We start from the raw sequence: 21,517 nt of genomic DNA, 5'->3' as shown, positions 1-21,517 counted from the left end.
CTATACTTCTTTTTGTTTATATTTGGTTGATTTCAGCCCTGAGTTTCATTATATCCTGCCATCTACTCCTCCTGGTTGTATTTGCTTCCTTTTGTTCTAGAACTTTCAGGTGTGTTGTCAAGCTGTTAGTACAAGCTCTCTCCATTTTCCTTTTGGAGGCCCTTAAAGCTATGTGTTTTCCTCATAGCACTGCTTTCATTGTGCTCCATAAGTGTGGGTATGATGTGTCTTCATTCTCATTAAATTCTAAAAAGTCTTTAATTTCTTTCTTTATTTCTTCTTTGACCAAGTTATCATTGAATAGACCATTGTTCAGCTTCCACATGTATGCATGTTTTCTGTTGTTTTTGTTGGAACTTAAGACCAGCTTTAGATCATGGTGGTCTGATAGGGTGCATGGAATAATGTCAATATTCCTGTATCTGTGCAGGCGTGTTTTGTGATCAATTGTACGGTCAATTTTGGAGAAGGCACCATGGGGTGCCTGAGAAGAAGTTATATTCTTTGTTTTTAGAAAGAAATGTTCTATAAGTATCTGTTAGACACATTTGGTTCATAACTTCTGTTAGTTTCACTGTGTCTCTGTTTAGTTTGTGTTTTCCATGATTTTCTCATTGCTGAGATGGAAGTGTTGAAGTCTCATACTATTATTGTGTGGGGCGCAATGTGTGCTTTGAGCTTTAGTAAAGTTTCTTTTATGAATGTGGTTGCTCTTGCATTTGGAGCAAAGATTGTTCAGAATTGAGAGTTCATCTTGCTAGATTTTACCTTTGACCAGTATGAAGTGCTACTCCTTATCTTTTTTTTTGACAACTTTTAGCTGAACGTAGATTTTATCCAATATAAGAATGGCCACTCCAGCTTGTTTCTTGGGACCATTTGCTTGGGAAATTGTTTTCTAACCTTTGACTCTGTGGTAGTGACTGTCTTTGTCACTGAGGTGGGTTTCTTGTGTGCAGCAAAATATTGGGTCCTGTTTATGTGTCCAGTCTGTTAGTCTATGTCTTTTTTATTGGAGAATTGAGTCCATTGATGTTAAGAGATATTAAGGAAAAGTGGTTGTGACTTCCTGTTATTTTCATTGTTAAAGTTGGAATTCTCTTTGCATGGCTTTCTTCTTTTGGGTTTGTTGAAACATTACCTTCATGCTTTTTCTAGTGTGTAGTTTCCCTCCTTGTATTGGTATTTTCCACCTATTATCCTTTGTAGAGCTGTATTTGTGGAAAGATATTGTATAAATTTGGTTTTGTCATGGGATATCTTGTTTTCTCCATCTATGATAATTGAGAGTTTTGCTGGATATAGTAGCTTGGGCTGGCATTTATGATCTCTTAGGGTCTATATGACATCTGAGCAGGATCTTCTAGCTTTCATTGTTTAGGGTGAGAAGTCTGGTATAATTCTGATAGGTCTGCCTTTATGTTACTTGATTTTTCCCTTACTGTTTTTAATATTCTTTGTTTAGTGCATTTGGTGTTTTGATTACTATCTGATGAGAGGAATTTCTATTCATGACCTCTTTCCTAGTTTTTTCATTTCCAGATTTGCCTCCATTTGTGTTTTCTTTAGTGTTTTTACTTCTACTTTAGGTCTTGGATCACTTTATTCAATCCCTTCACCTGTTTACTTGTGTTTACCTGTATTTCTTTCAGTGAGTTATTGATATCCTCCTTAAATGACTCGATTACCTTCATGGGATAGGATTTCAGGTCAGTTTCCTGATTTTCACCTGTGTTGTATTCAGGACTTGCTGTGGTAGGAGAACTGAGTTCTGATGATGCCCATGAATACTGGCTTCTGTTGCATATGGTCTTGTGTTTGCCTTTTGCCATCTGGATGTTCCTGGTGTTTGTTGGTCTGGGTCTACTCTTAGTCATTTCCCATCATGGTGGAGGTGGTTCAAGATAGTCATTGTTTCACACAAACTGCTTACTAGATATGAGACTGCTGAGAACAGTGGGATTGCCATGTGGGTAAGACTCTTGGTCTCTTTCTTCCAAGCCTACCTGGCTTTCTCTTTGAATAAAAGTTTTGTTGCCCCTTACCCTTCTGAGAAGCAGTGACCCTAGCCATGTGCTTCTCTTCTTTGACCCTGTGTTATTTGGTTTCTCCATGCTTTCTTGTTGTCATTCCATGATGTCAGATACCAATCTCCTTCCTTTGAAATAGAATTCTTTGTTATCCTGACTCTTGGAATTGCATGGAGGTTTCTTTTATTTATTTATTAATATCATAATCATCATTATTATTTTATTGAAAATAGATTTCTTTCATACAATAAATCCTGTTTATAGTGTCCTCACGTCCCACTAATTCAGATCCTCTTCACCTCCCTTTTCACTCAAATCCACACACTTTCTTGTTCTCTTTTATTAGAAATAATAGACATATTAAAACTAAAAATTAAAAATAAGAACAAGCATAAGTTGAATTGCACATCAACAACAAAAGAGCCAAAGTAAAAGCATAAGAATCATACATGTAGGGACACATGTTTCTACACAAGGAAATCCCATAAAGTCATACAATCAAAAGCCATATTATAAAAAGCAAAACACCTATGTATGGGGGAAGCCCAAAGTATTATGAATTAAAAAATGAAGAAAACAAACAAAACCGGAAACAAAACCAGAAAAAACTACAAAAATCCTACTGAGTTTCTTTTATGTTGTGTACCTACTGTTCAGTATGGGGCCTGTCCTTAAGGGTGATTTATATATCTAGTAAGATGCCATTGGAGAAAACTAATTTTTCTTTTAAGAATGGTTATTAATTGGTGATAGCTTCTAGGTTAGGGGCTGCAGCTTTTGCTGGGACCCTATCTGGAGTAGACCTGTACAGGCCTGTCTGTGCATGCTATCACAGTTTCTGTGAATTCAATTGTGCACCAGTCCTGTTGTGTCTAGAAGGCACTGTTTCATTGGTATCTTCCATGTCCTCATCTTAAATCTTTTTGCCTACTCTTCTGCAGAGTTCCCTGAGCCTCAAAGGAAGAGATTTGTTGGAGAAATCCCTCTTAGAACTGAAAGTTCCAAATCTCTCACTTTCTGCACTTTGTTTATTTAATCTCTGCATTTGTTCCCATCTACTCTGATTTATAAGTATTAGATGGTATATAATTGTACCATGTATTCAAATACCATCATCTATGAATACATAAAATGATTTGACCTCAGTAACATTTGAGAAACTTCGCTTCAGAGCAAGTTTAATTAGCCAGTACAGTATCTATTTGTTGCCAAGAATAATTTTGAGATATTGGATGAGCATGAATTCTCTGGACCTCAGAGGAATTTATATATTAAATAGGCTCCTAAGTAGTACATCTACTGAAGAGGTACATTTGGGAGAAAGAGTATGTGGGAAATACAATTAAAATGTTTGTTAACTGATTAATTAACAGATAAGTTAACATGTAGGCATTCAAGTGTTTAATTATTAATGTTTTGGCTAACTATTTGTATTAGGTCTTCAGGGAAATTCAAGAAGACATCTGTACTAGCTCACACCATCAGTTAAGTGTGAAAGAAGTAAAATGTGCTGAATTTATTATGTAATTGGATTATTACAACTCTTTTCTAATGAAAAGTAAGGTCTATGGGACATTAAAGCATTTCCATTCAGAATATATTTGGGGAATTTATTATTTGTAATATTCTTAATGAACATATCCTAAACTATCCTGACACAAAGCCAACAAAGGAAACTTGGGGCCTCTTAGACTATGAAAGAGTCTAAATTAAATAAAGTGAAAGGAAACACCAATCACAGCCAAGTTTTCCAAAGCACATTTTATTAATTATTTGAAAATTTTATGTGAAAATTTTATAAAAGCAATTCACATGGGTTCTCTCCCCTCCCCCATCTTGCTTCCAAATGATATTTCTATGCCTGCTCCAGTCCATTTCAGCTCCCGGGTAAATGATAGAGACCTAGTATTTTTTTTTTATTGAATATAATCTTCATTTACATTTCAAATACTAAAACCTTTCCTGCTTTCCCCACTCCCCGAAAACCCTCAACCCCTCCTCCCAACCCCTGCCTCCAAGTATCTGCCCCTCTACCTGACCCATTCCCATCTCTCCTATCCCCCATTTCTCTTTGTTGGGACATCTATTGAGCCTTCACAGGACCAAGGACCTCTCCTCCCACTGATGCCACACAAGGCGTTCCTCTGCCACGCATTTGGCTGGAACCCTTGGTTGATAGCTTATTCCCTGGGAGTCCTAGAGCATCTGGATGGCTGACCTCGTTGTTCTTCCTATGGGGTTGTGAACTCCTTCAGCTCCTCCAGTCTACCCTCCAACTCCTCCATTGGAAACCCCATACCCAGTCCAATGGTTGAGTGTTAGCATCTGCCTCTGTATGTGGAAGGCTCTGGCAGGGCCCCTCCAGAGACAACCATGGCATGCTCCTTTCAGTATGCACTTGTTGCAGTCCATAGTAGTGTCAGGGTTTGGTGGTTGCTTATAGGATGAATCCCCAGGTAGGGCAGTCTCTGGGTGCCCTTTCCTTCAGTCTCTGCTCCATTATTGCTCCTGTGAGTATTTTGTTCCTTTTCTCAGAGGAACCAAACCACCCCCACTTCAGTCCTCCTTCTTGAGCTTCCTGTGGTCTGTGAATTGTAACTTGCTTGGTTTGAGCTTTGGGGCTAGCATCCACGTATCAGTGAGTGCATACCATGCATGTTATTTTGTGATTGGGTTACCTAACTCAGGATGACATTTTCTAGTTCCACCCAATTGCCTAAGAATTTCATGAATTCATTATTTTAATAGCTGAGTAGTACTCCATTGTTTAAATATACCACATTTTCTGCATTAATTCCTTGGTTGAAGGACATCGGGCTTCTTTCTAGCATTCTGGCTATTATAAATAAGGCTGCTAGGAACATAGTGGAGCATGTGTCTTTATTGCATGTTGGAGCATCTTCTGGGTATATGCCAAGGAGTGGTATAGCTGGGTCTTCAGATAGTACTATGTCCAATTTTCTGAGGAACCACCAAACTGATTTCCAGAATCGATATATGTACCTGCTTGCAATCTCACCAACAATGGAGAAGTGTTCTTCTTTCCCCGCATTCTCTCCAGCATCTGCTGTCCCCTGAGTTTTTCATCTTAGCCATTCTGACCCATGTGAGGAGGAATCTCAATGTTGTTTTCATTTGCATTACCCTGATAACTAAGGATGCTGAACATTTCTTCAGGTGCTTCAGGGCCATTCAAGTTTCTTCAGCTGAGAATTCCCTGTTTAGCTCTGAAACCCATTTTTAACAGGGTCATTTAACTCTCAGGAGTCTAACTTCTTGAGTTCTTTGTATACATTGGATATCAGCCCTCTGTTGGATGTAGAATTGATAAAGAACTTTTCCCAATTTGCTGGTTGCCGTTTTGTCCTGTTGACCATGTCCTTTGCCTTACAGTAGCTTTGCAGTTTTATGAGGTCCCATTTGTCAATTCTTGGTCTTAGAGCAAGCCATTGATGTTCTATTTTCCTGTGCCCATGTGTTCAAGGTTCTTCCCCACTTTCTCCTCTATGAGCTTCAGTTTGTCTGTTTTTATGTGTAGTAGGTCCTTGATCCACTTGGAGTTGAACTTTGTGCAAGGAGATAAGAATGTTTCAATTTACATTTTTCTGCATGCTGACCTCCAGCTGATCCAGTACTATTTGTTAAAAATGCTGTCTTTTTTTTCCCACTGGATGTTTTTAGCTCCTTTGTCAAATATCAAGTGACCATAGGTATGCAGGTTCTTTTCTGAGTCTTCAATTCTATTCCATTGTTCTTCCTGTCTGTCTCTGTACCAATGCAAGACAGTTTTTTTTTTTTTTAAATCACTATTGCTCTGTAGTATAGCTTGAGTTAGGGATGGTGATACCCCCCAGGAGATCTTTTGTTGTGGAGAATAGTTTTTGCTATCCTGGGTTTTTTGTTATTCCAGATGAATTTGAGAATTGCTCTTTCAAGATCTATGAAAAATTGATTTGGAATTTTGATGGGGATTGCATTGAATCTGTAGGTTGACTTGGGCAAGATGGCCATTTTTACTATATTAGTCCTGCCAATCCATGAGCATGGGAGATCTTTCCATCTTCTGAGATCTTCTTTTGATTTCTTTGTTCAGAGGCTTGAAGTTCTTGTCAAACAGATCTTTCACTTGCTTAGTTAAAGTCACTCCAAGGTATGTAATATTATTTGTGACTATTGTGAAGGATGTCATTTCCATAATTTCTTTCTCAGCTTGTTTATGCTTTGAGTATAGTTTGCTATCCAGTTTGCTGAAGTTATTTATATCCACTTTGCTGAAGTTGTTTATCAGCTTTAGGAGTTCTCTGGTAGAAGTTTTGGGGTCACTTAAGTATATGAGTGATCTGCAAATAGTGATATTTTGACTTCTTGCTTTCCAATTTGTGTAACTTTGATCTCCTTTTGTTGCCTGATTGCTCTGGCTAGGACTTCAAGTACTATATTGAATAGATAGGGAGAGAGTGGGTAGCCTTCTCTGGTGTCTGATTTTAGTAGGGTTGCTTCAAATTTCTCTCCATTTAGTTTAATGTTTGCAACCAGTTTGCAGTACATTGCTTTCACCACATTTAGGTACAGGCTTGGATTCCCTATATCTCCAAGATTTTTATCACGATGGGATGCTGAATTTTGTCAAAAGCCTTTTCAGCATCTAATGAAATGACCATGTGTTTTTTCCTTGAGTTTGTTTATGTAGTGGATTACATTGATGGATTTCTACATATTGAACCATCCCTGCATCCCTGGAATGAAGTCTACTTGATCATGGCGAACTATCATTTTGATGCTTCCTTGGATTTGGTTGGCCAGATTTTGTTAAGGATTTCTGCATCAATGTTCATAAGGGAGATTGGTCTGAAGTTTTCTTCTCTTGTTTGGTCTTTGTTTGATACCTAGTATTTTTATTAACATGCTGCAAGCACTAATAGTTGGGTAGATTCTGAACTGTTCTAACCTGACTAGGCTGCTGCTATACAGTCAAATAGTCCTTTGCCTGCATCTGAGTCTTGCCTCGGCTCAGTCTGTCCAATTGTCTCCTTGTGGCTTCTCTCTCATGATCTTACGCTGAATCCTCCTTCGTTCTCCACAGTTTTTCCCAACTTTCTTCTCTACTCTCATCTTTCTGAGAACCTCTGACTGGGATTGGAAGTCCTGCCCTCTTCTCTTCTACCCAGATAATTTTTGATTTTTGATAAGCTCTTTAATAATTAAACAAAGGTGATAGAGAATAATTTTTACATAACAATGATACTGGAGATGCTTGACCATGACAACATCCAGACTGCCACCAGATATTTGGGCATAGAAATCTGAATACACACCACACAAAACATCTCCTAAAAATATAATTTTAAATCATATTCACCTCCTAAACCCTACCACTTCTCTAGTCTTCAACTTCATGTTCTCAGCATTTTTTTCTTTATAATTACTAGAGTTTAATTTAGGCTGGCTATATACTCCTAGGGATTCAGTCATCTACTGGAGCATAGGCAAACTACCAGAAGGTATGCACTTAAATAAAACTCATTAAGAAGCCATCAATAGTCAATAGTACAGTACTTTAGTTAGGAATGGAGAATTGTGAACTCATTCCTCCTCTATGTCAGAATGTTGAATGCCTTGATCTTGTGAAGGTCTTTTACATGAAAGCATGAGCTCCTGTGAGTTCATGTACAGTGGTTTTGTCATACTCAGAAGACAGCTTCATTCCAGTGCCTTGGCACAACCTCTTACAGTCTTTCTGTTCCCTTTCTGGAAGGTCCCTGAGCCTTGGGAATGGGGTAGGGTGGCTGCGTACTTAAATGATATTTGTTATCTGCATTTTGACCAATTGTGAGTTTTTGGTTAATTACTATTTGCTGCTCCCAAAATATTTCTCTGATGATGTCTAAGAGTTGCACTGATCTATGAGTAGGTAGATATGAATTTATATAACAGGTTGATATGTCCATTTTTTTCAGTGATTATGTTAGGTTCTCCCCTGTGGCCAGCAAATGCCTCAACCATGGGGTTTTGGCCATAATTACAATACTAAGTATGTGTTTCCCCCTATGGAGTGGGCCTCAAATCTAATAATGACTCAGTTGATTACTCCTGACAATTATACTGTCATTTTACCCATGGGATTATCTTCTCATGCCTGTCATTTTGTTCACAGGAAGGTACAACTGTTGATAATTCCACCAAGTCCTCAGAAACCTACATAGAACCTTGTAGGGCCATAAGATGGCCAGCAAGAAGGAAGCTTTCTGGTCAGTATCACTCTGACTTCTCCATATCTCATGACCAGTGTGTGTATGCCATGCCAACAGCAATACTGTCCTATTATCAAGTTTAGGTAGGGAATTGAGAGCAATAGAAATAGGTTATATTGCTTTGGGGGATTCTGGGATACTAGTGATTAACAACTCAAGGGAAGATATCCCACACCTGCAATATGCTGGCCAATTTTCCATAAGCTCTCACAATCAGAGCTCATTTCTCTGTGAAGGAACTGAGAGATCCAAATGAAAGATTTGAGACTTTTCTTTTTGAACTGTCTCCCTGGGTAATGTGGTTAGCAGAAAGGTCTTGCCAATTTCCATGAATTGGCTGCAAATGAATCAGAAACATGTGAACTATATGTATTTGCATGTCAAAATGAGAGAATAGTACTTGGGAGATATAGTTAATGCCAGTGTTTAAATGTTTTAAAAAATAGTCTCTGTGTGGTGTTTTTATAAGACAAAACATTTCTAGTCTGTCAGCATTCTAATTTCAATGTATTTATATAATGATTGTTTAGTTTTAAATCCAAATTAACAGGAAGGATCATCTTGCAAATAACCATCAGTTTTACCAAGTTGTGAGCATGGCTTTGGCTTAGTCACACGCCCTTCCATTCTCACTCTTTCTATAAAATTATTTTTCTAAATTATAAGAGTTCCCCAAGAGCAAGTGATACAAAATTCAATATATATTCATTTCCAAACCTTCACATTGGTTCATAAGTAAGTTATAGATATGTATGCATATAGTCTCCAAAGTATGCTCCTTACAAAGTGAATATAATTTTGACATATCAAGATTTAGTTACGTGGACAATATGTGTAAAAAGGCTTAATATTTTACTTGGTATCTATCTTGGTGTCCTAAATTTACATTTTCAATTTCATCTTATGTTCTTTTTATAACCTTTACTGATAATTTCTTGGAAAATACATTGCTCTGAATTATATTTTTTCTATATAATAAAACTGTTTTAGTTTTGAAAATTCCACACATGGGTACACTGTTTCTTGAACATATAAATGAAACTCATTTCCTTCCCTCCTTCCAATGCCTCCTCTCTCCAAAGACATCTACCTCCCAAGTTCATCTCCATTTTTTTTAAAAACAAACAGCTCATTCCAGTTCATTCTTTTCATATGTGAATGGGTATGTAGTCATCTACTGGGTCACCTTCCTAAGAAAGGTAATTCTCCCTCACTTCTCATTTCACTAATTAATTACCATTTTTTCTGGTTAATATGTACTTTTACACAATTAATTGTATGCAAAAGAATTTAGATAATTTGAATATTTAATCATATGACATAGACACTTGAGAAGCTTTAATTCTTTGTGTTAGAAAGTAAAATACAGATCCATCTAAGACAGGTACAAGGTTTTAAATAAGTAAATTAAAGTGTCATGTAATCAATATGTCTTATGACACTTTCAGTGGACTACAGAGTTCAGAATTAGTGTTGTTATACACAAGTGTTGTATAATAGTTCTTCAGAATGTTAAAATTTGCAAACTGCTAAACTAGACTTGAGGAAGTAACAAAAAAAGAGTAATGATGCAGAGTTATGAGGCTGTTACCACTACAGCCTTCTGTGTTTTCAGATCCCTGAGAAATCATCAGATACATGCTAGGCTCATGCAACCTTTCTTTCATTCTTTTTTGTGATTTGACTTTTATAACTGTAACACTTGCTTAAGTATGTGCTTGGGCCTACCTCTGAGGCATCATTAAAGCTCTATCTTAGAGAGATTTTTTTATTTTTTACTAATTAATTATTTTATTTATTTACATCCCAAATGTTGCCCCCATATGTGGTTTCCCCCTCCAAGAGTTCTTCCCCCTATATATCCTGCTTTTCTCCTCTGAGAGAGAGGGCCCCATCCAGGCATGCGCCTTCCCTGGAGCACCAAGTCTCTACAGAATTAGGCACATCCTTGTTAACTTAAGTCAGACAAAGCAGTCCTCTGATACATATGTGCTGGGGTCCCCAGACCAGACCACATATGCTCTTTGGGTGGTGGCTTAGAGAGATTATTTTTAAAGGACTATAAGGTAAAAACCTTTCCAGATGACTCTAAAGGTCTCATTCATATGGTAAGAAAGTTAGATAAGCTTTATTTTACTATCTCTCATGAAAAATAAAATTCAAAACAAGCAAAAGTATTACAGATATTATCAAGGTTTTTAAAGTGCAATGAAAATAATTCATCCTAGGAACTAAAGTCATCTCAGGAAAATAAATGCAAAATAAAACAAGTTAGTAAACCAGAAAGAAGAATACAAGTCATACTTTAAAGAACAAAAAAAATCATCTGGAGGGTTTTTTCAAATATGCGTTCTGATTTGAGATCTGACTAAGGCTACTTAGTCATGTCTTACAAGCTTCTAGGTGACACTGATTTTTGGTCCCCAGACTCCCCTAGTAAGTACCCTGCTATTGAAGGCAAAAGCTTGACAATGATGGCAACTCCCAAACTCCAGAGCTCAACAATAGCCATCTTGCTGACTGTGCAGCAGACTGGTAGGCAGGGCTCACCAGAGTAAAGGATCTCTTGGGACACACCCCACTGGGACTCCACCTGTACCCAGGAACTCAGCAGCACCATAGCAATCTGTGCCAGGGGAAAGCAGTCACCCAGAGTTGCTGAGATAGGCTTGCAGGCACACAGGTGGGGCAAGAACAGCCAGTGACAGCAGGACCAACTAACACCAGAGATAACAAGATAGCAAAAGGGAAACAGGAAAGTTGCTGACAGAAATCAATGCAACATGGCATCATCTGAACCCAATTCTCCTACAGCAGCAAGTCCTAGATAGCCCAACACACCAGGAAAGCAAGATTTTGGATTTGAAATCACAGGTCATGATGCTGATGGAGGGCTTCAAGAAGGACATAAATAACTCCTTTAAAGATATACAGGAGAACACAAGTAAACAGGGAGAAGCCCTTGAAGAACTAAGGGAAAACACAACAAAACAGGTGAAGGAATTGAATAAAGCCATCCAGGATCTAAAGATGGAGTTAGAAACAGTAATTAAATCACAAAGGGAAACAACTCAGGACATAGAATAGCTAGGAAAGAAGTCATGAGTCATAGATCCAAGCATCAACAGCAGAATAAAAGAGATAGAAGAAAGAATCTCAGATGCAGACAATATCATAGAAAGCATTAATAAAACAGTCAAAGAAAATGAAAAATGCAAAAAGCTCCTGACACAAAACATCCAGGAAATCCAAGACAAAATGAGAAGACCAAACATAAGTATTTTAGGTATAGAAGAGAGTGAAGATTTCCACCTTAAAGGGCCAGTAAATGTCTTCAACAAAATTATAGAGGAAACTTTCGTAACCTAAAGGAAGAGATGCCCATGAACATACAAGAAGCCTACAAAACTCCAAATAGATTTGACCAGAAAAGAAATTCCTCCTGTCACATAATAATTAAAACACCAAATGTACTAAACAAAGAAAGAATATTAAAAGCAGTAAGGGAAAAAGGTCAAGTAACATATAAAGGTAGACCTATCAGAATTACACTGGACTTCTCACCAGAGACTATGAAAGCCAGAAGAACCTAGACAGATGTGATACAGCCCCTAGGGTAACACAAATGCCAGCACAGACTGCTATATATAGCAAATCTCTCAATTACCATAGATGGAGAAACCAAGGTATTTCACGACTAAAACAAATTTACACAGTATCTTTCCACAAACCCAGCCCTTCAAAGGATAATGAATGGAAAACACCAACAAAAGGAGGGACACTACACACTAGACAAAGCAAGAAATTAATCTTCTTTCAACAAACCCAAAGGATAATAACCACACAAACATAAAAATTACGTCAAAAATAGCAGGAAGCAACAATCACTATTCCTAAGTATCTCTTAACCTCAATGGACTCAATGCCCCAATAAAAAGACATAGACTAACAGACTGGATACAGAAATAAGACCCAAAATTTTGCTGCATACAGGAAACACATCTCAATATCAAAGACAAACACTGCCTCAGAGTAAAAGGCTGGAAAACAGTTTTCCAAGCAAATGGTCCCAAAAAACAAGGTGGAGTAGCCATTCTAATATCCAATAAAATAGACTTTCAACCAAAAGTCATCAAAAAAGACACAGAATGACACTTTATACTCATCAAAGTGAAAATGTACCAAGAAGAACTCTGAATTCTGAACATCTATGCTCCAAACACAAGGGCATCCCCATTCGTAAAGGAAACTTTACTAAAGCTTAAAGCACACATCACACCTGACATAATAATTGTGGGTGACGTCAACATCTCACTCTCCTCAATGGACGGATCAGGGAAACACAAACTATACAGAGACACAGTGAAACTAACAGAAGTTTTGGACCAAATGGATTTAATAGATACCTATAGAACATTTCCTTCTAAATCAAAAGAATACACCTTCTTCTCAGCACCTCACAGTACCTTCTCCAAAATTGACCATATAATTGGTCACAAAACAGACCTCAACAGATATAAGAAGATCAAACTAATGCCATGCCTCCTATTGGATAACTATGGAGTAAGGGTGGTCTTCAATAGCAGCAAAAACAACAGAAAGCCCACATACACATGGAAGCTTAACAATGCTCTTCTCAATGATACTTTGGTCAAGGAAGAAATAAAGAAAGAAATCAATAACTTTTTAGAATTTAATGAAAATGAAGGTACAACATACCCACATTTATAGGACACAATGAAAGCAGTGCTAAGAGGAAAACTCATAGCTCTCAATGCCTCCAAAAAGAAGCTGGAGAGAGCATACACTAGCACCTTAACAGCACACCTGAAAGCTTTAGAATAGAAAGAAGCTAATATACCCAAGAGGAGTTGAAGGGAGGAAATCATCAAACTCAGGGCTGAAATGAACCAAATAGAAACAAAAAGACCTATACAAAAAATCAACAAAACCAGGAGCTAGTTCTTTGAGAAAATCAACAAGATAAAGAAACATTTAGCCAGACTAGCCAGAGGGCACAGAGACAGTATCCAAATTAACAAAACCAGTTATCAAAAGGGAGCAATAACAACAAAAAGTGAGAAAATTCAGTGGAAAATCTGGATGAAATGGACAATTTCCTAGACAGATGCCAACTACCAAAATTTAATCAGGATCAGATAGACCATCTAAATGGTCCCATAACCCCTAAAGAAATAGAAGTGGTCATTGACATTCTCCCAACCAAAAAAGGACAGGACAAGATAGTTTTATTGCAGAATTCTATCAGACCTTCAAAAAAGACCTAACATGCATCTTCTTCAAACTATTCAACAAAATAGAAACAGAAGGAACACTACCCAACTCAATCTATGAAGCCACAATTATGCTGATACCAAAACCACACAAAGATCCAGCAAAGAAAGAAAACTTTAGACCAATTTCCCTTATGAATATCGATGCAAAAATACTTAATAAAATTCTTGCCAACTGAATCCAAGAACACATCAAAATGATAATTCACCATGGTCAAGTAGACTTCATTACAGGGATGCAGGGATGGTTCAATATATAGAAATCCATCAATGTAATCCACTACATAAACAAACTCAAGGGAAAAAACATGGTTATTTCATTAGAGGCTGAAAAACTATTTAATAAAATTCAGCATCCTTTTATGTTAAAGGTCTTGGAAAGAACAGGAATTCAAGGCCCATACCCAGAGGATTCCTCAGCATGCTCCACTATTTTCATAGCAGCCCTATTTATAATAGCCAGAAGCTGGAAAAAACCCAGATGTCCCTCAACAGAGGAATGGATACAGAGAATGTGGTATATTTACACAATGGAGTACCAGAACAGGGAAGTGGGAAGAGATAGGTGGGAAAACAGGGGGAGGGAAGGAGGCTGATGGGACTTTCGGGGAGTGGGGGTCTAGAAAAGGGGAAATCATTTGAAATGTAAATAAAAATATATCGAATAAAAAAAAGAAAAAAAAAGCAATGAATTCATGAAATTCTTAGGCAAGTTGGTGGAACTAGAGAATGCCATACTGAGTGAGATGACTCAGTCACAAAAGAACACACATGGTATGCACTCACTGATAATTGGATATTAACTCAGAAGCTCAGAATACCCAAGAAAGAATTCACATATCAAATAATGCCCAAGAAGAAGGAAGGAGAGGCCCCCTCGTCCTGGAAAGGCTCAGTGCAGCAGTGTAGGGGAATACCAGGACAGGGAAGCAGGAAGGGGGTGATTGGGAAGCAGGGGGAGGGAAGAGGGCTTATGGGGAAATCATATAAACAGGAAATCATTTGAAATGTAAATAAAGAGTATATCAAATAAAAAATAAAATAATAAAAATTAAAACAACAACAACAACAAAACAATAGCCATCTTCTGGCCAATACTTTTATTCTTGATCTGGTACTGAATAAACAAAAGCTGTCTGGTCTGAACTTTTAAATATTATTTTCCTGTTTACACAAACAACAAGCTACTTCAAGAGTTTTCTTTAGACATAGAGGAGCATTTACTGTAGATGTGCAATAGAGTGGTTTATAAGTGTCAATGATTTTAATTGACAAAGAAGGCAAGGACAATAACTCAGAAAGCATGGAAGACTTTACATGAAATGCTCATGTAAAGGAGATGTATATTTCTGTTTAATAAGTAGTCATTTTTATGATTGTAGACTGCAATGAAGCAAGAATAAAATTAAGCAAAACCAGGATTCTGGTCAACTTGCTAAAGCAGACACACACTATAAAAGAGGAAAAGAGAAAGCCAGCACATATGCATCAAGCATAAAAGGAGAATCTGCAGGTTACATGTCACTTCTGACCAAAGAGGTCATCTACCCCCAAAGCTCCCAAATAACTCCTTTTGGACCTATAGCAGTTATCCCCAGCGGCTATAAATTTTTGCTGACTCGAGTATTTTTGGAATGTAATTCTGAAGACATTTTAATAAAATCTTTTAAACTGGAAACATCCCAATAGACTGGAAAAGAATCATAACAACAACAAAAGACTCAAGAAACAACAAAAATAAGACAAAATTAAATAGTAGAAGGCTTGATGTAGAACAGATATTAAATGCATGGTGTCATATGAACTCTAGGCAAAGAAAATTCATTTTGACATTTTACAATATTAAATTGATTAGAAAAGTTCTGGAACATAGCCAAGGTCCTTGAGAAGCATATGAAATTATTTCAAAGGAAGGGGAGAATGGGGATACATTTCCCCCTCTGAACTGAAAAATATTATAGTACAACAACAGGCCAGAGTTTCTGGAGACTTGCCATGTATTATATGGAAGACAAAATAGCATTCAATATATGTAATTCAAACACCCAAACAGCTAATCTTATAGTGGCAATGTCAAACAATTGGAGCTACCTGAGAAATACCAATTCAAAGGAATTTCTCAGGTTTGCCCTTTTCCTGTTGTGTGAAAATAAATAGTGAACTGTCTTTTGAAATATCTAATCCATAAGTTCACCTTGTCCTTTTTTTCTACCTAGCCTGCTATAGAAAGTAAGTAGCAAAATAAAATGGGGTAACTTCTGTAACTCACATGAATGCTATGGCCCTAAACACAGGAAAGACAGACCACTGTAGAGAAATGTATTTGTTTAGTCCTGTTTTGGTGACTTAAGAGAACTTTTGTCATAGTTGACACAAATTTTAAAAGATTATCATGCAAACCATTTCTCCAAATACATTTGGGAAAGCCCTTCCAAATTTCTGAGTCTGTGAGGCTGAAGTGGGGTCCCTCAGCCTGCACTTAAATCTGTGCCTTTGGAATCCCCCGTGTAGTTGGCTTCAGGTGACATGTAGTGAAACACTGTTCCATCTTCAGCTTCCTCCCCTGATCCCAGCCCCTATGAAAGGTCAGGTCTCTGATGTAAACAGACCATAACAGTGCAAGAACTGAGCACAGCAGTCTGTGTCTCACTAATGTTTCCATCTTCTCTCTAATCGTATCCTTCTGTCCATGGCAAGTACTAAGTAGGGTTGAAAACAAAAGATTTCTCTTCTTTGTATGTATCTCTGTGTTTTACAAATGCTAGTTTGTTGTATTTTATTTCAGTATCTCCTGCTGGCTCTTGGGAGTTTATTATCTACTTGGTGCTAAGCCAGTAGTTAAAGACATCGGGACACTGCACAAACGATAATCCAATTTAAGTGGATTCTCTTAAATTGCTCTTTTGTGTTTATGTATCTTTTGACATAAAATAAATGTTTTGATGCTCACTGATGCCCACCTAATCCTGGGCTATGATAATCTTAGGGCTTGCAGAAGAGTGGTAGTTACTGCACAGTGGCCAAGTTTTGCCTTGCATAAAGACAGAATCTTCATCATAGCTTCTTTTTTTATTTTATTAAATATTTTCTTTAGTTACATTTCAAATGTTATCCCCTTTCCTGATTTTCCCTCCAAAACCACCTATTCCATTCCCCCTTCCCCGCTCACCAACCCACTCACTTCCACTTCCCTGTCCTGGCATCCCTTACACTGGGCATTGACACTTCACAGGACCAAGGGTCTCTCCTCTCGTTTATGACTGACAAGGCCATCCTCTGCTACATATGCAGTTAGAGCAATGGGTCCCTCCATATGTAATTTTTGGTTGGTGGTTTAGTGCCTGGGAGCTCTGGGTGTACTGGTTGGTTCATATTGTTGTTCCTCTTATGAGGCTACAAACCTCTTCAACTCCTTGGGTCCTTTCGATGAAGGCATGGGGGTGGGGACTCTGTGCTCAGTCCAATGGTTGACTGAGAACATGCACCTCTGTATTTGCCAGGCACTGGCAGAGCCTCTCAGGAGACAGCTACACCATGCTTCTGTCAGCAAGCACTTGTTGGCATCCACAATAGTGTCTGGGTTTAGTGAGTATATATGGGATGGATCCCTAGGTGGGGCAGTCTCTGGATGGCCTTTCCTTTAGACTCTGCTCCACACTTTGTATCTCCTCCCATGGGTATTTTGTTTCCCCTTATTAAGAAAGACTGAACTATCCATATATTGGTCTTCCTTCTTGACTTTCATGTGGTCTGTGAATTTAACCTTGGGTATTCTGAGTTTCTGGGCTAATATCAATTTAATCAGTGAGTGCATACCAAGTGTGTTAATTTGTGATTGGGTCACCTCACTCAGGATGATATTTTCTAGTTCCATCCATTTGCCTAAGAATTTCATGAAGTCATTGTTTTTAACAGCTGAGTAGTATTCCACTGTGTAAATGTACCACAATTTCTGTATCCATTCCTCTGTGGAGTTATTTCCAGGTTCTGGCTATTATAAATATGGCTGCAATGAACATAGTGGAGCATGTGTCTTTATTACATGTTGGAACATCTGGGTATATGCCCAGGAGTGGTATAGCTGGGTCCTCAGGTAGTTCTATGTCCAATTTTCTGAGGAACCCCCAGACTGATTTCCAGAGTGGTTTTAGTAACTTGCAATCTCACCAACAATGGAGAAGTATTCCTTTTCCCCCACATCCTCTTCAGCATCTGCTGTCCCTGAGTTTTTCATCTTAGCCATTCTGACTGGTGTAAGGTAGAATCTCAGTGTTGTTTTGATTTGCATTTCCCTGATAACTAAGAATACTGAACATTTCTTTAGGTGCTTTAGAGCCATTTGAGTTTCCTCAGTGGAGAATTCCCTGTTTAGCTCTGTACCCCATTTTTAATAGGGTTATTTGACTCTCTGGAGACTAACTTCTTGAGTACTTTGTATACATTGGATATTAGCCCTCTATTCGATGTAGGGTTAGTAAAGACCTTTTCCCAATTTTTTGGTTGCCGTTTTGTCCTATTGACTGTGTCCTTTGCTTTGCAATTTGATGAGGTCCCAATTGTTGATTCTTGTTCTTAGAGCATAAACCATTGGTGTTCTGTTCAGGAACTTTTCCCCTGTGCCCAAGAATTCAAGATTTGTTCCCACGTTCTCTTCTGTAAGCTTCAGTGTGTCTGGTTTTATGTGTAGATCCCAGATCCACTTGGATTTGAACTTTGTATAAGGAAATAAGAAGGCCTATTTGCATTTTTCTGCATGCAGACCTCCAGTTGATCCAGAACCATTTGTTAAAAATGCTGTCTTTTTCCCACTGGATGTTTTTAGCTCCTTTGTCGTATATCAAGTGACCATACCTGTGTGGGTTCTTTTCTAGTTTTCAATTCTATTCCATTGATCTTCCTGCCTGTCTGCACACCAATATCAAACAGTTTTTATTACTATTGTTCTGTAGTAGAGCTTGAGGTCAGGGGTGGTGATTCCCCCAGAAGATTTTTCATTGTGGAGAATAGTTTATGCTATCCTAGGTTTTTGTTATTCCCGATGAATTTGAGAATTGCTCTTCTAGATCTATGAAGAATTGATTTGGGATTCTGATGGGGATTGCATTGAATCTGTAGATTTCTTTTGGCAAGATGGCTGTTTTTACAATATTGGCCCTGCCAATCTGTGAACATGGGAGATCTTTCCACCTTCTTTGATTTCTTTCTTCAGAGGCTTGAAGTTCTTGTCATATACATCTTTTACATGCTTCATTAGAGTCACACCTAGGTACAAAATATTATTTGGGACTATTGTGAAGGGTGTCATTTCCCTAATTTCTTTCTCATCTTGTTTATCCTTTGAGTAGAGGAAGGCTACTGATTTGCTTGAGTTAATTTTATATCCAGCCACTTTGCTGAAGTTATCAGCTTTAAGAGTTCTCTGGTAGAAGTATTGGGGTCCCTTAAGTATACTATCATATCATTTGCAAATAGTGATATTTTGACTTCTTCCTTTCTAATTTGTATCCCTTTGACCTCCTTTTGCTGCCTGATTATTTCCTGCTGTCTACTCCTCTTGGGGGTATTTGCTTCCTTTTGTTCTAGAGCTTTCAAGTGCACTATCAAGCTCTCTCCATTCTCTTTCTGGAGGCACTCAGAGCTATGCATTTTCCTCTTCACACTGCTTTCATTGTGTCCCATAAATTTTGGTAAGATGTGTATTCATTTTCATTAAATTCTAAAAAGTCTTTCTTTCTTTGTTTCTTCTTTGACCAAGCTATCATTGAGAACAGCATTGTTCAAAGTCCATGTGTATGTCTGTTTTCCTTTGCTTTTGTTTGAGTTTAAAACCAGTCTTAGGCTGTGGTCATCTGATAAGATACATGGAATAATTTCAGTATTTCTGTATCTGTTGAGGCCAATTATATCGTCAATTTTGGAAAAGGTACCATGAGGTGCTGAGAAGAAGGTATATTCTTTTCCTTTAGGGTGGAATGTTCTATAAATATGATAGATCCATTTGGTCCATAGTTTCATTTAGTTTCACTGTATCTCTGTTTAGTTTCTGATTCCATGATTTTTCCATTTTTGACACTGGGGTGTTGAAGTCTCCCACTAATATTGTGTGGGGTGCAATGAGTGCTTTGAGCTTTATTCAAGTTTCTTTTATGAATGTAGGTGCCCTTGCATAGATGCATAGATGTTCAGAATTGAGACTTCATCTTGGTAGACTTTTCCTTTGATCAGTATGAAGTGTCCCTCCTTATCTTTTTTGACAGCTTTTGGTTGAAAGTCAATTTTAACCGATATAAAAATGGCCACTTCAGCTTGTTTCTTGGGATAATTTGCTTGGAAAATTGTTTTCCAACCTTTAACTCTTAAATGGTTAAATGCATAGATGTTCAGAATTGAGACTTCATCTTGGTAGACTTTTCCTTTGATCAGTATGAAGTGTCCCTCCTTATCTTTTTTGACAACTTTTGGTTGAAAGTCAATTTTAACTGATATAAAAATGGCCACTCCAGCTTGTTTCTTGGGATAATTTGCTTGGAAAATTGTTTTCCAACCTTTAACTCTTAAATGGTGACTGTCTTTGTCACTGAGGTAGGTGTCTTGTATACAAAAAAATGTTAGGTCCGGTTTATATATCCAGTCTGTTAGTCTCTGTCTTTTTAGAGGGAAATTGAGACCATAGATATTAAGAGATATGAAGGAAAAGTGATTGTTGCTTACTGTTATCTTCTTAGTTAAAGGTGAAATTCTGGTTGTGTAGCTATCTTCAATTTGGTTTGGTGAAAGATTACCTTATGGATTTTTCCATAGTGTGGTTTGCTGCCTTGTGTTGGTATTTTCCACCCATTATCTATTGCAGAGCTGGATTGGTGGAAAGATACTGTGTAAATTTGCTTTTGTCACAGAATGTCTTGTTTTCTCCGTCTATGGTAATTGAAAGTTTTGCTGGGCATAGTAGTCTGTGCTGACATTTATGTTCTCTTAGGATCTGTATGATATCTGTCCAGGCTCTTCTGGCTTTCATAGTCTCTGGTGAGAAGTCTGGTGTAATTCTGATAGGACTGCCTTTATATGTTACTTGACCTTTTTCTCTCACTGCTTTTAATATTCTTTTCTTTGTTTAGTGCATTTGGTGTTTTGATTATTATGTGATGGGAGGAATTTCTGCTCTGGTTCAACCTGTTTGGAGTTCTGTAGGCTTCCTGTATGTTCATGGGCATCTCTTTCTTTAGGTTAGGGAAGTTTTTTTCTACAATTTTGTTGAAGATATTTACTGATCCTTTAAGATGTAAATCCTCACTTTCTTCTATACCTAAAATTCTTAGGTTTGGTCTTTTCATTGTGTCCTGGATTTCCTGGATGTTTTTGGTTACAAGTTTTTTGCAGTTTGCATTTTCTTTGACTGTTGAGTCAATGTTTTCTATGGAATCTGCAGCATCCGAGATTCTTTCTTCTATCTCTTGTATTCTGTTTTTAATGTTTGCATCTATGATTCCTGAATTCTTTCCAAGCTTTTCTATCTCCAGAGATATCTCACTTTGTGATTTCTTTATCGTTTCTACTTCTGTTTTTCACCATCATGACACGTGATTTTAAACCAGAGTCTTGTTTTTCCAGTGTGTTGGGTTATCCAGGACTTGCTGTGTTGGGAGAACTGCATTCTGGTGATGCCACATTGCCTTGGTTTCTGTTGGTAAGGTTCTTGTGCTTGCCTTTTGCCATCTGTTTTTTTTCTGGTCTTAGTTTTGCTGTCTCTGGCTGGAGCTTATCTCTCCTGTAGGTCATAAGTCTATGTTAGCACTCCTGGGAGACCAGTTCTCTCCTGGCAGGATCTGTGTACAGAGGGTTGTGGAACTGCCTTAGCTCCTGGGTTCAGATTGTGACTGAATGTATCTTGTCCCAGCTGTTCCACTGTTCCTGTGCCCTCCGTGCTCCTGCTTTGTACAGTTAT

The sequence above is a fragment of the Apodemus sylvaticus genome, chromosome 16, assembly GCF_947179515.1.
Source record: "Apodemus sylvaticus chromosome 16, mApoSyl1.1, whole genome shotgun sequence".
In the NCBI taxonomy this organism is placed as follows: Eukaryota; Metazoa; Chordata; class Mammalia; order Rodentia; family Muridae; genus Apodemus; species Apodemus sylvaticus.
This window is presented reverse-complemented; position numbering follows the sequence as displayed.